The sequence below is a fragment of the Phyllobates terribilis genome, unplaced genomic scaffold (assembly GCF_046119375.1).
Source record: "Phyllobates terribilis strain yellow unplaced genomic scaffold, ASM4611937v1 Scaffold_11__3_contigs__length_659146591, whole genome shotgun sequence".
Lineage (NCBI taxonomy): Eukaryota > Metazoa > Chordata > Amphibia > Anura > Dendrobatidae > Phyllobates > Phyllobates terribilis.
The window spans coordinates 449026414-449042723 of NW_027362771.1; positions in this window are offsets into that span (position 1 = coordinate 449026414).

A 16310-nucleotide genomic window follows, 5' to 3' on the forward strand; every position below is an offset into this window, starting at 1 on the left:
CTCCTGCAGCACCGTCCTGCTCTGTTCTTGCCCACCGCTTCGGGCGTTCCCTCTCTGCTGTGGTTGTCTACCGCATCTGCGGTTCTGTGACCCAGTCTGTACTGGGTCTTAACCTTTCTGTGCTCCAGCCCGTCCTTTCGGCCAGTACCTCCCTGCCTGCATACTCGCCTGTATCCACCCATCTGCATACCTGCCGTGTTTGCTTATATCCACCAGTCTGTGCCAGCCTAACCTGCCTGTTCCTGAGTCCCAGTGTGTACTGGGTCCTATCCCGCCTGTGTTCCTACCTGCTAGTGCCTCCCTGTCTGCACTCTAGCTGTGCTTGCCTGTACCCCTCTACCTGTATTGTTCCTGAGTCCCAGTGTGTACTGGGTCCTATCCCGCCTGTGTTCCTACCTGCTAGTGCCTCCCTGTCTGCACTCTAGCTGCGCTTGCCTTTACCCGCCTGCCTGCATACCAGTCGTGCCTGCCTATACCCTCCAGTCTGTGCGCCAGCCTAACCAGCCTGATCCAGTAATCCCTGTGTGGGTCAACCCCCGTGTCCGGAGTTTGACCTGGAGTAGCACCTGGTCCCTCTGCCTGGTTTCTCCCTGGTGCACTGGCGTCGTATGCCGTCGTGCCATCTTGGTCGGATCGGCCAGATACTTAGTCACGCCCCTCCAGGCACTCTCCGGTTCATGGTCCAGTGGAATCACTACAATCACACGCACACGCCGCTCAGCCCGGGCGTGTGCATAACAGTTGCAACATACATTAGTCCAAACTCTCTCCAAATCACCGGAAAAATTCTCCTCCTCCGGCATCGCCGACCTAAATTTGGAGAACTAACCAAAAGATGGATGTCTCCAAATACAACAAAAAAGAGGAGAACACCCAGCAGAGGAGGATGTATGATTGTTAAGACCAATTCTGAGAGAGGCAGAAACTCAGACCACACCTCTTGATTGTCCACCACAAAACAACGCAAAAACTGTTCTACATCCTGGTTCTTTCTTTCAGTCTGTCCATTAGACTCCGGATGATACCCAGACGAAAATGATAAATGGACTCCCAACCTGTCACAAAAAGCACGCCAAAAGCGAGCCACAAACTGAGGTCCTCTATCAGAAACAATATCCGTGGGAACGCCATGAAGCTTTACAATCTCCATAACAAATGATTAGCAAGTGTCTTGGCGCAGGGCAACTTAATGAATGGAACCAAATGACACATCTTACTAAAACAGTCCACGACCACCCAGATGATAGTAAAACCCTCGGACACAGGAAAATCAGTAATAAAATCCATTGTGAGATGCGTCCAAGGTGCACTAGGAACCTCCAGAGGGCAAAGCAACCCCGCAGCAGGAGTATGTGAAGCCTTTGACCTAGCGCACACAGTACATTGATGCACCCAGTTGATGACTTCTTTCTGCCATCAAGGCCACCAAAAACTGCGACTGATAAGTCTCTTAGTCTCAGAAATTCCTGAATGACCTGCCAACCGAGACTCATGACACTCCACAAACAAATCTCTCCTAAAGGTTCTAGGCACGAACAACCTCCCATGGGGAGTGTTAGATGGGGCATCATCTTGAGCTTTAAGAATCCCATTCTCCAAAACAGAGTCCAATGCCGCCACCACAACTCCTTTCTGTAAAATGCTCTCCTCTTCGGCACCGACCATAGGAAAGAAGCTGCGAGATAAAGCATCGGCTTTAACATTCTTAGTACCGGGGATATATGTAACAGAAAAATGAAACTGAGAAAAAAAAAGTGCCCACCTAGCTTGACGGGCATTCAAGTGCTTGGCAGCATCCAGATAGATCAAATTCTTATGATCTGTGAAAACCTGAATAGGAAATCTAGCGCCTTCCAAAAAATGATGCCAGTGTTCAAACGCGAGTTTAATAGCCAGCAACTCCCAATTTCCAACAACATAATTCAGTTTGGTTTCCGAAAAAATTTTTGAAAAGAAGACACAAGGATGTATTCCATCCCTGTTCTCCTGAGACAAAACTGCTCCGACTCCCACCGATGAAGCATCGACCTCGACCAAAAAAGGCTTGGTCTCATCAGCCTGCATAAGGATAGGGGCAGAACTGAACCTCTCTTTGAGATACTTAAATGTTTCATTGGCCTCAGTAGTCCACTTGACCCTATTAGCACCTTTCCTGGTGAGATCGGTTAGAGGCTTAACAATTACAGAAAAATTCTTAATGAATTTCCTGTAATAATTGGCAAAACCCAAAATCTCTGTTTACATTTCAATCCAATAGGCCTAGGCCATTCCTGCACAGCCTGAATCTTCACCGGGTCCATCTCAAAGCCCTCGCTGGAGACAATGTAGCCCAAAAAACTAATTTTCTGCACAGCGAACTCTCATTTCTCCAGCTTAGCAAAGAGTGAATTATCACTCAATAACTGCAAAACTTCACGTACACTCTGCCAATGGGACTCTAGATCTGGTGAATAAATCAAAATGTCATCCAAATACACAACCACATTCTTATCAATCAAAGTTTTCAGGATGTCATTAATAAGGTTCTGAAAAAATGCAGGTGCATTGGTAAGACCAAAAGGCATCACCAGATTCTCAAAATGACCTATCGGAGTGTTAAAAGCAGTTGTCCATTTATCACCTTCCTTCACTCGTAACAAATTGTATGCCCCCTGGAGATCAATTTTAGAGAACCACTTGGCCCCTACTAACTGGTTAAACAAGTCAGGAATTAACGGCACTGGGTAGGAATTGCGTACGGTAATCTTATTAATTTCATGAAAATACAGACATGGACGTAACCCCCCGTCCTTTTTTTTAAACAAAGAAAAATCCAACTGCCACAGGTGACTTAGAAGGTCTAATGTGACCAGCAGCCAGGCGAGTCTGTATGTATTCCTCCAAGGCCTTTCTTTCAGGGATAGTCAGATTAAACAAGCAACTCTTGGGAAGAGTAGCTTCCGGACCAAACTCAATGGCGCAATCATAATCCCTATGAGGAGGTAAAACTTGCGACTCCTCCTCCGAAAAAACCCTCCAAAATTCTTGAATAGGTACCGGTAATTCCCCTTTTTCCACAGCCACCATGCGACCATTTCAACATTTATCATAGCACTTCAGACTCCAAGACTTAATCACATTAGTAGACCAGTCCAGTAAAGGATTGTGCGGTTTTAACCAAGACAAAACTAGAACGACCGGATAGGGTAAATTATGCAGTACAACCAAGTATAAAATTTCTTGGTGAACTCCATTGCTAGTGAGGGGAAATGCTGCAACCTTGTGAGTAATACATTTCAACGGAGTGTTATCAATTGCAATCACAGAAATAGGTAATGACAAAGGTTTGGATTTCAAGTTAAGTTTTTCCAAAAACCCTTTATCAATCAATTAAGTGTTGAACCACAATCCACAAACACCTGAAATTCAATCAAATCTTCCTGCAAAGTAGTACTCCCTGAAAGAAATACTCCTGCAGAGCGTAAACAAACAATATGGGCGTACCTGACCTTTTTTTTTCTTTACTTAAACAAAGCTCACAATACTTAATCAAATGATCAGCTGTACTACAATAAAGACACAATCCCTCAGCGAACCTCTGGTCTCTTTTCTGAGAGTGGAGTGACATCGCCCCAACCTCCATCGGTTCTTCGCCGTCTGAGCAGATTTTCTGGGGACTAGGACTTGACATTACAGGAGTCTTTACCTCATTCAGCCTGAACCTCAGCCTCCTATCCACACAAACAGCTAATTGCATGGCATCCTGCAGAGTCTCAGGTGCAGGGAATTCAATTAGCAGATCTTTAACCCTTTCACTCAGACGAGCACAAAATAAACATTTCAGAGCAGGATCATTCCATTTGACTTCTGAAGCCCATCTTCTGAAGTGTGTGCAATAATTTTCAACATCACCTGACCCCTGATTCAAATGCCTGAGTTCTGCCTCAGCAGATGAGATTCTATCAGGATCGTCATATTATAGCCCCATAGCAGAAAAAAATTCTTCTACCGACCTTAAGCATGAATCATTAGGTTGGAGAGAAAAGGCCAACCCCTGTGGTTCATTGCGCAAAAGTAACATAATAAAACCAATGCGCTGTGATTCATTCCCAGAGGAGAGGACCTTGGTCTCAAACGAAAATATGACAAGCACGCATTTTTAAAGGGAAAAAAATTCTTACTGTTTACCATGAAAAACATCAGGCAGTCCAACCTTGGGTTCCACAAAATGAGCTCCAGAACAGCTACTCACGTATTGCTGTAGCTCGGCCACCTCCAGAGACAATCCCTGCAAACGTTGAGCCAAATCCTGGACGGAAACCATACTGATTCCCGAATTTCTTTCCTTTTAGTTTTTTGGGCTGGACTTACTGTTATGATCTGCAACATGTACTAAGGAAAGATAGGGGAAAGCTGTCCCTACAGTAAGACTAAGCTGAATCCTATAATGTAGCGGGCTGCCTGTTCGTAGGCTGCCTTAGTCCTCGGCTAGTCTGAATGAAGACCTATAGCATAAGGAGAGGGGTCCCTAAAAGAACTAAGGACTGGGAGAAAAACGGGACACCTCCTAAACGGAGAAGTTGTTGCAGACCACCAAATGACAAACTGACAAAAAGGTACTAGAGGTCCCAGAAGGACCAAGCGAACTGACAGAGAAAGGTACCGAAGAACCTGGCTAGAGAAATAGTGAAACACTGCAGTCCAGCACAGCCAAAAGGGTGTAGCTGGAAAATAAAGGCAGATGGTCACGTGACCACAAAACACAAAAAGGAAAAAAACAAACAGGAGGGTTCTAACATCAGTCCACGCAGCTTGTTTTTCTGCAAACATTGTAGGACAAAATATTCATGTTATTTGAACACTCGAACAATGAGAGATGATCTCCTCCCACCTCTCCCCAAACCTGTGGATAATTGCCTGAATAAAAACTGTGGACAATAAAAGAGGGATTTTCTTCTGTTTTCAGAGACTCTACATGACAGTAGCCCAGGCACCATGGCTCCAAAAAGAGGAATACAGATTTGAGACTCTTGAGGACAGCAGCCAAGGAACCATGGCTCCAACTGGAGGAATACAGACTTGATAGACTGCTCATCACTAAATCCATGGAGACATTTGGAGAACCCAGGTTGGGACAATCAAGTCACATACCTCAATATACTCCATCAGCTTCCTAAGCTTGCCTTTACCTCTTCTCTGTGGGTGCCCGCCAAAAGCGTGGTGACACTGGTTGGAGTAGTGGGCCCTGGAAGACTCGAAGTTGCAGATGTTCTAATTCCCGGCGAGCCAACAGAAGGGTAAGACTCCCTCATTTGCACCATCATTTGTACTTGCTGGGACTGTACTATATGTTATTGACTGTTGGTGATCCAATAAAGTATCACCTAATTGTGTTATCCTCACCCTGTGTTGTCTGAGGAGTATTATGCCCACTGGAAAGGAGTACGAACATTCAGTGGGATGAGTCCTGGTCCATGCAGCCTTTGTAAAGACAGCTTGCCAAGCAGAAGAGTGCACCCTCTGTCCCTCGGGTCTCCACACCCATTATGAAACCTTTCATTAAAAAAAATAAATCCCCACAAATTTCACGATTAATATATGATAAAGAGCCAAATAGAGGAAAATAGAAACAGCCCATAGGTGCGTAGAGAATCATAAATGGGTGCAGGCCACTGAACATAGAATCTGGACAACAAGACCCCCCCAAAGGGTGAGAAGGGAAAAAGAGAGGGGAAGATGTTCCAGTGGGCGCACTTTTTTCTTTACATGTGTAATACATTACCTCCCCCTCTTTCTTCTGATTTCCTCTTTCTTTCAGTTTCCCTCTTTTGAATCTTGTCCAGACAAGAGTATTCCTTTTAGTGACATTATAATGCATAATAGCTATTGCGAGGGTCATTATACTGTGTTGAAGCTAATGCGAGGGCCATTATACAGTTTGAAGGCTACTGTGGGGGCCATCATGCAATGTGGGGGCATATATACAGTGTGGGAGATACTGTGAAGATCTATTATAAACTGTGGGGGCCATTATACAATGCGAGGTCTTCTGTAAAGGACATTAATACAGTGTGGGGGCTACTGTGAAGGCACAAAGGAGACATTTTACTATGTAAGGGGCCCAGTGGTGAAATTATTAGGTGGGGCAGTATGAGGAGAATTGCTTTTGTACTACACAGTAGGTGCAGTAATACAGACACATACGGCAGCAGCGGCTCAATATTGGGGTATCAGCAGGAAAAGAACTTTGTGCAGGTAGGGAATATATGGGGATGGTGCCTGAAATGTGAGAAGTCAAATGTAACTTTTTGTAAACTCTGAAGACGAGTCGTGGCTGGAGAAGTTGTCATGTCGGTCTGATCAAGATGGAAAAGATGAAAAAGTGAACAACTCTATCAGAAAGAATGTCAGCATAAAGTCACGCTCTGTAACTGTAGTTTAATCTCTAGGGTGTAATCTAGGGTGATTATACTTGCAAAATGCAGTCATTTTTCAGTCCTGGGATGAAGAGTCACTTTAAGTTGACTTTGAATGGTCAGACAGTTTGCAATGGATGTGTTACGGATCCGGGTGGTGGAATTTCTGTGCTCCGGTGCAAGGAGGGACCAGAGGGGCATAACTAGGTATCAATTCGGACCAACCAAGGCCGTATGGCAGCTCAATCAACTCCGTGACCAGGGAAGGACCGAGCAGAGGGACCAAGTGTTACTCTGGGGACCGACCTCGTATGAGAGCAGGTGACTCCCACGGGTCAGAAGGCAGGGACTGACTGGTACAGCAGATGAGCACAGCAGGCAGGCTGATTGGTGATCCGGGCAGACGGACTGGCAGGCACGGCAGGTAACAAGCAGGAGCCTCCAGGTAGGCAGGCCGGTAGGCACGGCTGGAAACAGGCATGTGCTTCTAGGTTAGCGGGCTGGTTGGCACGGCAGGTAACAGGCAGGAGCCTCCAGGTAGGCTGGCTGGTAGGCACAGCAGGTAACAGACAGGTACTTCTAGGTAAGTGAGCTGGCAGGCACGGCAGGTAACAGGCAGGAGCCTACAGGTAGGCTGGCTGGTAGGCACAGCAGGTAACGGGCAGGTGCTTGTAGGTAAGCAGGCAGACAGAGCCCATAGACTGACAGGCGGACTGGACTGTAGACAGACTGTCGGGCTGGAGAGTAGACAAGCAGACGGACTGGACTTGTAGTCAAGTTGGCGGACTGGACTTGTAGTCAGGCTGGCGGGCTGGACTTGTTGTCTGGCTGGCGGGCTGGACTTGTTGTCAGGCTGGCAGGCTAGACTTATACTCAGGCTAGCAGTAGGACCTGAGGGCTGAAGCAGAGTATCAAACACAATGCTACAACCTTGCACGGGCACCTCCATATTGGAGGAGGTGCCTTTTATAGGGGAAGTCCTCCGGCCGTTGGCTGGGAACTTTTTAGGACAGCGCGCACGGCCCCTTTAAGAGGGAGGGAGCACGCGCGCGTGCGCCCTAAGCACAGAGCCGGGGAGGCTGCATGCACCAGCAGCAGCTGCAGGAAGGCCAGAAGACGCCGGAGCAGGACCGTGGCGGTAAGGGTTCGGCGTCTCTGCCGACCAGGCGGCAGACACGCCGATGCTACAGTACCCCCCTCTTTACGCCCCCTCTTTTTCAGGTCAGCAAGAAATTGTTTAAGGAGAAGCGGGACATGGATGTTTTCCCTGGGTTCCCAAGTTCTCTCCTCTGGGCCAAACCCCTTCCAATTCACCAGAAAAAAGGTTTTTCCTCTTACCCTCTTGGTGGCCAGAATGTTCTCTGCCTCATAGATGTCCTCAGCGGAGACCGGAGCTGGGGAGGTACCTGGATTGTCGGAAAAAGAATTAAGCACAACTGGTTTGAGGAGAGATAAATGGAAGGAGTTGGGAATCCGTAAGGTGGCCGGGAGTTTTAACTTGTAGGCTACTGGGTTGATTTGCTTGAGGACTTCAAACGGACCAATGAACCGTGGACCCAACTTGTAGGAGGGTATTTTGAGACAAATATGTTTGGAGGAAAGCCAAACCTTGTCTCTGGGACGGAATTGGGGTGGATCCAGATGTCTCTTATCCGCATGCTTCTTCATCGGAGGATTGAAGAAGTGCGGATCTAGTGTCCTCCCAAATAGTGGAAAATTCGCTGACCAGAGACTCTGCGGCCAGGTTGTCCACTGAAGCGGAGACGGGAAACGGAATCTGGGGATGTTGACCATAGACCACAAAGAACGGGGACTTGGAAGAAGATTCGCTCTCATGGTTGTTGTAGGAGAACTCGGCCCATGGTAGAAGCTCCACCCAATCGGTATGGTGAGCGTTGACAATGTGCCAGAGGTAGCTGGTAAGGATCTGGTTGATACGCTCCACTTGGCCATTGGACTGTGAATGATAAGCGGAGGAGAAATCCAGGGTGACATCCAGCATCTTACATGGAGCTCTCCTGAAGCGCGAAGTGAACTGGACCCCTCGATAAGACACAATGTGGAGGGGTAGGTCATGGAGATGAAAGATGTGACGAATGAAGTCCTTAGCCAGCACAGATGCAGATCGGAGACCAGGCAGAGGGATGAAGTGGGCCATTTTAGAAAAGCGGTCAGTGACCACCCAAATGATCGTACAACCGGCAGAAACAGGGAGATCCGTAATAAAGTCCATAGCAATGTATTGCCATGGGGCAGCAGGTACGGGAAGAGGCAGGAGACGGCCGGCAGGAAGATGTCTGGGAACCTTGTTGCGGGCACAGGACGAACAGGCCGTGACGAAGTCTACCACATCCTGGCGCAGGGTAGGCCACCAGTAATGCCGGGTAATGAGCAGGAAGGTCTACTTCTGGCCAGCATGGATGAATGACCCCAGTGAAGAACCTTCTTACAATCCGGAACCGCTACAAACATCTTACCGGGTGGGAGATGAGACAGATCCAAGGGAGCCACATTCATCACTTTGGAGGGATCGATGATATGCATAGGCTCCTCCTCTTGATCAGAAGACAGAAAGGATCAGGACAAGGCGTCTTCTTTAACGTTCTTGTCCGCCGGGCGGTAATGTAGGGTAAAGTTAAAGCGGGCGAAGAACAAAGACCACCGGGCCTGACGTGGATTGAGTCTTTGGGCGTTCTGAAGATAAGCCAAGATTTTGTGGTCAGTATAGATGACCACCGGGTGCAGAGTCCCCTTGCGCAGGTAACGCCACTCCTCCAGAACCAATTTGATGGCTAGCAGTTCTCGGTCTCCTATGGAGTAGTTGCGCTCAGACGAGGAGAAGAGCTTGGAGAAGAAGCAGCAGGTTACCATTCTCCCGGATGAAGATTTCTGGGTGAGCACCGCTCCGGCTCCGGAAGAGGAAGCATCAACCTCCAGAAAGAGCTGTTTGTTGCTATCCGGATGGTGCAGCACAGGGGCAGAAGAGAGGGCTTGTTTTAAGGAGAGGAAGGCCTCCTCCTCTTTGGACGGCCATTCCTTAGGATTTACTCCCTTTCGGGTGAGCGCAGAGATGGGAGCAGTCCGGGAAGAGAAATGTGGGATGAAAAGATGGTAAAAGTTGGCGAAGCCCAGGAATCGCTGAATCGCCTTCCACCCCTCCGGACGGGGCCACTTTAAGACGGCAGAGACCTTCTCAGGGTCCATCCGTAGACCTGTCTTAGAGATAATATAGCCCAGGAACGGAAGAGAGGACTGCTCATAGAGGCATTTCTAAAATTTTGCACATAGGTGATTCTGCCTGAGCCTAAGCAGGACCTGACGAACATCTCTCCGATGTGAGGGAAGATCCGGAGAGAAGACCAAGATGTCGCCCAGGTAAACCACCACGCAAGAATAGAAGAGGTCACGGAAGATGTGATTAACTAATTCTTGGAAGATGGCGGGAGTAGTGTTGCGCCACCCCCGTAGTGTTCGAGTTCGGTTTGGTTCGTCGAACACCCGTGTGTTCGCCGAACTGTTCGTCGAACACCTTCGAACACCATTAAAACCAATGGCAGGCAAACAAAAACACATAGAAACACATAGAAAACACCTTCAAAGGTGTCCAAAAGCTGACAAACTGCTCAGAAGACATAACTAACACATGGAAAAGAGACAATTACATATAGTCATGCGAAAAGAAAAGAGGTCGAGGAGTAAAAGGAGAGGTAGACACAGATATAGGCATGTCATGCCCTTCTAAAATCCAAAAAGTGAGAAGCCGACAAGGCCAGTCCGTTCCTTCCCGTGCCACCTCCGTGTCTCCAGGTTTGCGCCAGAGCCGCGGTGGACCCTGACGGCGAGCCCCCCTCTCCCAATACTGGTGCCTGTCCGCTGGTGGGTCGAGCGAGCCCCCCTGTGGTGGAGGCAGCTCTAAGCTTTTTAATTTAAATTGTCTCTCTAATTTTAATGAGTACACTTTAAATCATTTTACAATGATCTATTGGAGGGCAAGTCTCATGCCAGCAGCCGCGTAATTCCAGCTCCAGTAGCGTCCACTAAAGCTGCTGCAGTTAAAAAGCTTTTATAAGGATCGAGCTCGGCTGTCCACCGCAATGCATCCTACCGCCAGTCCCAGCCCCTATGCCTTGGGGTGCCTCATGATGCTCTTCACTAAGTATCCCGTGGTCCCGAAGCATTTCCTTTGAAAAAATTAAGTGTCCAAACTACAGGTGGTGTAGCTTGCTTAACAGCTGGGATAATCCGCTGACTAGCAGACACTGCTACTAGGCACAAAGTATTTCCTGGGCTAGATGCAGTAAAAAATTTGTAATTAGATACTCTCGTTGGATGCTGAGAAAGCATTCCATAGAGTCTCCTGGCACGCCATATATTATTCTCTTAAAAAGCTTGGGGTAGGGTTCTAGGGGACTCTTTTATAGCCAAAATCACAGCCCTGTATCACAATACGTCACCTAGGCTGAAGATAAATGGAACTGTAGCACCCTGAGGGCTCGGTTTCTACAGAGGTATTGCACCTCACCCAGAGGTGTGATATCTCACTCTCAGGTAATGATGGAGTGTGGATCAGGACCCAACACCTGCATGCATTACACCACATTGCCGTGGGGCAGGGCGACCAATATGCCCCTGAGATGGGCACGACAGTCCCTGTCCCTGGCTGGAGTGGGGGGAGCGAACACTGAGGAAGGGGAACCCTGTAGTACAGGAGCAGGGAGGAAACAGTTCCTGGGTGCATTGAGAAGGGAGTGTAAAAGGTGGGCACCATCTTAGTTCAGTGTAGAGAAGTCAGAGCAGAAGTGACAGGGAGCAGGGGCTCTGCATGAGCTCTGCTCCAGAGGCGGGCCTAGTAACAGAGGTTCAGGCTTGGAAGAGGGAGAAGGAAGGAAGAGGAGCAAAGAAGGCTCCAGGAACGAGGAACAAAGGGATCCCAGGGGTGCGGACGGGCGAGTCGCCACCGCACGCCAAAATCCACCTTCTTGAAGGGGTCAGGCCAAAGGGGGAGACCGGTCCCCGAAACTAGTGGAGGCGGGAAACGACCCTCAGCTAGAAACCGGAGGCTGTGACATTTTATGTGGCGCAGCCCCTAGCTACACCCGCTAAGAAGGCACCACATAGGGTCAGGGAAACTGGCGCCAAGTTTACCAAGAGGAGGCCCGAGGCAGCCGGACAGAAGGGTTGGTAAGAAAGGCCAGACAAAGGACACACAAAGGGGGTCCTGTGAAGCGCTCCAAAGTTATCTGGGAGTTGTCTGAGACCCTCAGCTGGTGAGCACAGTACGACGTGGGCAGCCGTTACCTGCAGAAGTGGTCTGGATAATAAGAACTGTGAGTAAAGGCTCTGGACTGCATCACTGACTCCGTGTCATTGCTGCTGCTGCCCTGCACCATCACCCCCATCCTCCGCATACACTGCGCTGAGGCTATACTCCTCCCGTGGGGAGTTATGCTAAGCTCTGCTGCACCCATAACACCAGCCTCAGCGGTCTGCCCTGCAGCGGTGGTTCACTCTGACTGCAATCCATGGGTGGCGTAGTCGGACGATTAAACATCAAAACCACATAAATAGTTCCGCCACTGGTTTGACCGCCCTGAGCCACGGAACCGGGTCGCCGCCACGGAGACTACAACCACCAGCATCAACCAAAAAGGGTCCGGCTCCGGGTGTCCCAAGGCCCAGGGGGCGCGTCTCAACATTTTCATCACCTTTCATAATCACCAATGGGACAAGGCAGGGATGTCCTCTGTCCCCTCTCTTATACATCCTAGTGACGGAGCACCTGCTCTCATCAATTCACCATAACCATAATATTAGGTGGATTGAGGTGGGAGGCACCGAGTACAAGTGCTCTGCATTTGCTGATGATGTCCTAGTATATATCACTCAATCACATATATCCATCCCTGCTGTTATGGCTGAAATAGATCACTTTGTTACATGCTCAAATTTTAAAATCATTGCAGCGAAGTCTGAGGCCCTTGATGTCTCCCTCCCCAAATTCATACAGGATTCCATCCAGTCCAACTTTCCCTTTGCCTGGCCCTCACAGGGTATCAAATACTAAGGAATTCCTATTCATAGAGACCTCTCCCGTCTATGTTATCTTAATTTTGGGCCCTTTATTGAACCACTCCATACAGACCACGGTTGGCAAGTTACAACTGTAAGATTCACTATGTGAACCACTGGTGTTTTGTGGAAAAGCACATGTACACTGTGTTCCAAATTATTATGCAAAAAGTGTTTAGGAGTGATAAGGGAAGAATTTGTTTGTTTGTCAGTTAAACTCATTGATGGTGATGTGTGTCAGGGCTCTTTATATCACTGTAAGCAATTGCAGACACCTGTGCTAATTAGTTTGGCAGGTGTGTCCAATGAACGGCAAGACTATGTAAGAAGGCTGTCCCACATTATTAACAGCCTACATTTTCTGCCAAAATGGGAAAGAAAAAGGATGTGTCGGCTGCTGAGAAGCAACAAATTGTGGAGTGTTTAGGTCAAGGCATGACTACAATCAACATTGTGTGATGATCAGGATGAAGTGTCTTGGCAATCAAGAAGTATGTAGCTGATTCACAGTACACACGTGTGCGTGCTGATAAGGGCAAATTGAGGACTCTTTCCTACAGGCAATTACGTCAGGTTAAAAGAGCAGCGGCAAAAAAGCCTTGTCATAGCAGCAGAAAAGTTTTTGAAGCTGCTGGTGCCTCCAACGTCCCCCGAACAACAAGATGCAGGGTCCTTAAGAGGTTTGCAGCTGTGCGTACGTCATCCTGTCGACCTCCCCTATCCACTGCATACAAGCAGAAACGGCTCCAGTGGGCCAAACAATACATGAAGACTGATTTCAAAATTGTTTTGTTCACGGATGAGTGCCGTGCAACGCTCGATGGTCCAGATGGATGGAGTGGAGGATGGCTGGTTGATGGACAACCCACGCAAACACGGCTACAGCGCCAACAAGGAGGAGGTGGAGTAATGTTTTGGGCTGGAATCATGGGGAGAGAGATTGTCGGCCCCTTTAGGATCCCTGAGGGGGTAAAGATGAACTCCATAATGTATGTGGAGTTTCTCAAACAGCACTTCCTGCCATGGTTGAAGAAGAAGAACCATGTATTCCACAGCAAGATCATTTTCATGCATGATAATGCACCGTCTCATGCTGCACATAACACATCTGCATCTCTGGCTGATATGGGCATAAAAGGGGACAAACTTATGGTGTGACCCCCATGCTCCCCTGACCTCTACCCCATTCAGAACCTCTGGAGCATCATCAAAAGGAGTGTCTATGATGGCGGGAGGCAGTTCACATCAAAGCAACCGCTCTGGGAGGGTATTCTGTCCTCATGCAAAACAATTGAAGCAGAAACCATCCAAAACCTGACAAATTCAATGGACGAGAGTGTTCAGAAGCTCCTTTCGAACAAGGGGTCCTATGTGCAAATGTAACATCACCTAGAATAAAGTTTTTAGTTGAAAACTGTTTAATTTCAGTTTCTAATAACCTGCTAATGCTTATAATTTCAAAAATGACCATTTTTTTGGTCTTTATTAAAATGAAAAGGTTGATCGAAGAGTGTGGGGGATCTAAGAGTGTGGCAACCCAATAGTCAGGATTACTTCGAATTCTGACAATCTGAGGGTCATGTTTGAAGGTAGTGCAGCAAGAAGGCACTTCTGTGTCTTGCGCATCTCGGAGCCCCAAAATTATTTTCCGGGCTAGATGCAGCTAAAAATTATTATTAATTTTAAATCTGGTGAAGCTTTAGTATAGATGGCCTAATAGAATCAGTACTGCACACTGCTAAAAAGGCCAAATTATTTTCCAGCCAAGATACAGATAAACATGATTAGTAATTTGAAGGCTTAAAACGGTTGGTGAGGTGATTTTAACCAATCATCAAGCTTTTACTCTCCGCAGGATGACACAGGGGTAGAAAAGTCATTTCGGATCATGATTTGTTCATCTTTTTAAACGTGAGTCTGTCTACATTATCAGTGGAGAGTCGAGTGCGCTTTTCTGTCAGCACACCACCAGCAGCGCTGAACACACGTTCAGACAGAACGCTGGCTGCGGGGCATGACAAGATCTCCAAGGCGTAAGTGGCTAGCTCCGGCCATTTATCCAGATTGGAAGCCCAAAAAGAGCAAGGGTCCAGTGACACAGTCATGGCTTCAATGTTTACTAGGAGATACTCCTGTACCATCGTCTCTAGGCGTTGACTATGTGTCAGACTTCTTGTCTCCTGTGGCCTTGCAAAGGATGGGCTAAAAAAGTGGTGAAATGATTCCGCAAAATTGATGTTTCCAGCAGATACTGTGTTTCTGTTATGGTTTGAGTGCTGAACAGTCGACGGTCCCACGGTTGGCAAGTTGGAACTGTGAGATTCACTACGTGCACCACTGGTGTTTTGTGGAAAAGCACATGTAAGATTCTGCAACAGTCTCTGCTGATACTCCTGCTTGCGTGCATCCCTTTCTATGGCTGGAATAATTTCTGCAAATTTACTTTTGTACCGGGGATCTAACAGTGTGGCAACCCAGTAGTCAGGATTATTTCTAATTCTCACAATTCGAGTGTCATGTTGCAGGTAGTGCAGCAAGAAGGCACTCATGTGTCTTGCGCATCCAGGAGCACCAAGTCCCTGTTATGTTGGTGGCAAGGTAACAATCATGCTTCCTTCCTCTGTCCTCTCCCCCCAACCTCGCACAACAGAAATGTGTCACGGGTGTGTTGCCACGAAGATCGTCACGAGTACACAGCCTGACTTCTCGCAGCTGACTTGTTGGTGCTTTGTGTCTCTCGGCAGTGAGGGAGTTAATTCTCTCTCTCACTGGGCTAGATGAGGTCCAGCCTCGCCCAGCTGCAATCAATACTTCTGTAGTGAGACTCCTTCATATACCTGCTGGTCTGTTTGGGAGGTGTCGGTGAAAGCATTTCATTCAGACTGACAGAGCGGATCGTGGTGTTTGGAGTTGCTGAGATAAGTGTATTTGGAAGTGTTTTTTCCCTTTCCTCGCTTTATCATTTATCTCCTTTCCCGTTGGTTTTCCCTCTGTTGTAGTTGAGTAGTTGTTTGTATGCAAGGTGGTTTTGGTTTTTCCCTTGTACTGTCTCGTTCGTCTAAGTATTGTGTTTGGGCATATTATGTCTTGTTCCCTTTTGTTGTGATCGGGGTCCTTCTCAGGACTAGATTACTGTGGTGCAGGGATCTTCAGGAGGTAGGGGTTACGCTGGCGGCCTGGACCTCTGTACCTTTAACAGTACCTCCAGGTTGAGGGATTAGTCAGGGTCCCAGCTTAGGGTCAGCTTAGGCCCCCTACCTCCAGTATACGGAGACAGCGTGACAAAATGTGATTGAGTTCTCCCTCATCTGATGAGTCTTCCATCAGTTCGTCCTCCACTACTTCCTGGGCTCCTGCACCTTTCTCACTAGTTTGGCTGCTACCATGCGCCCTGGTAAAACCATCTCCCCCACCCTCACATGCCTGCTGCCTTGGTGCTGTTGACCGTCTTTACCTTGCAGATGTTAGCCCTTCTGCATACAACTCCTCCTCCTCTACTTCCCCCACCTCCTCTTGTGCCACCACCTGACTCCGAATTCTGTTTAACATGTGCTCCAGCATGTAAATCACCGGAATAGTCATGCTGATAATGGCATCGTCAGCACTAAACATCTTCGTCGCCATTTCAAAACTGTGCAGAATGGTGCATAGGTCCCTGATCTGAGACCACTCCTCCAGCGTGATTTGCCACACTTCTGGATCTCGTTAGCCCAGGCTATACGTCAGAACGTATTGCACCAGGGCTTGTCGGTGCTGCCACAGTCGCTGCAACATGTGCAGAGTTGAATTCCACTGGGTAGGCACATCGCATTTTAGCCAGTGAAGTGGCAGGCCCAACGACTTCTG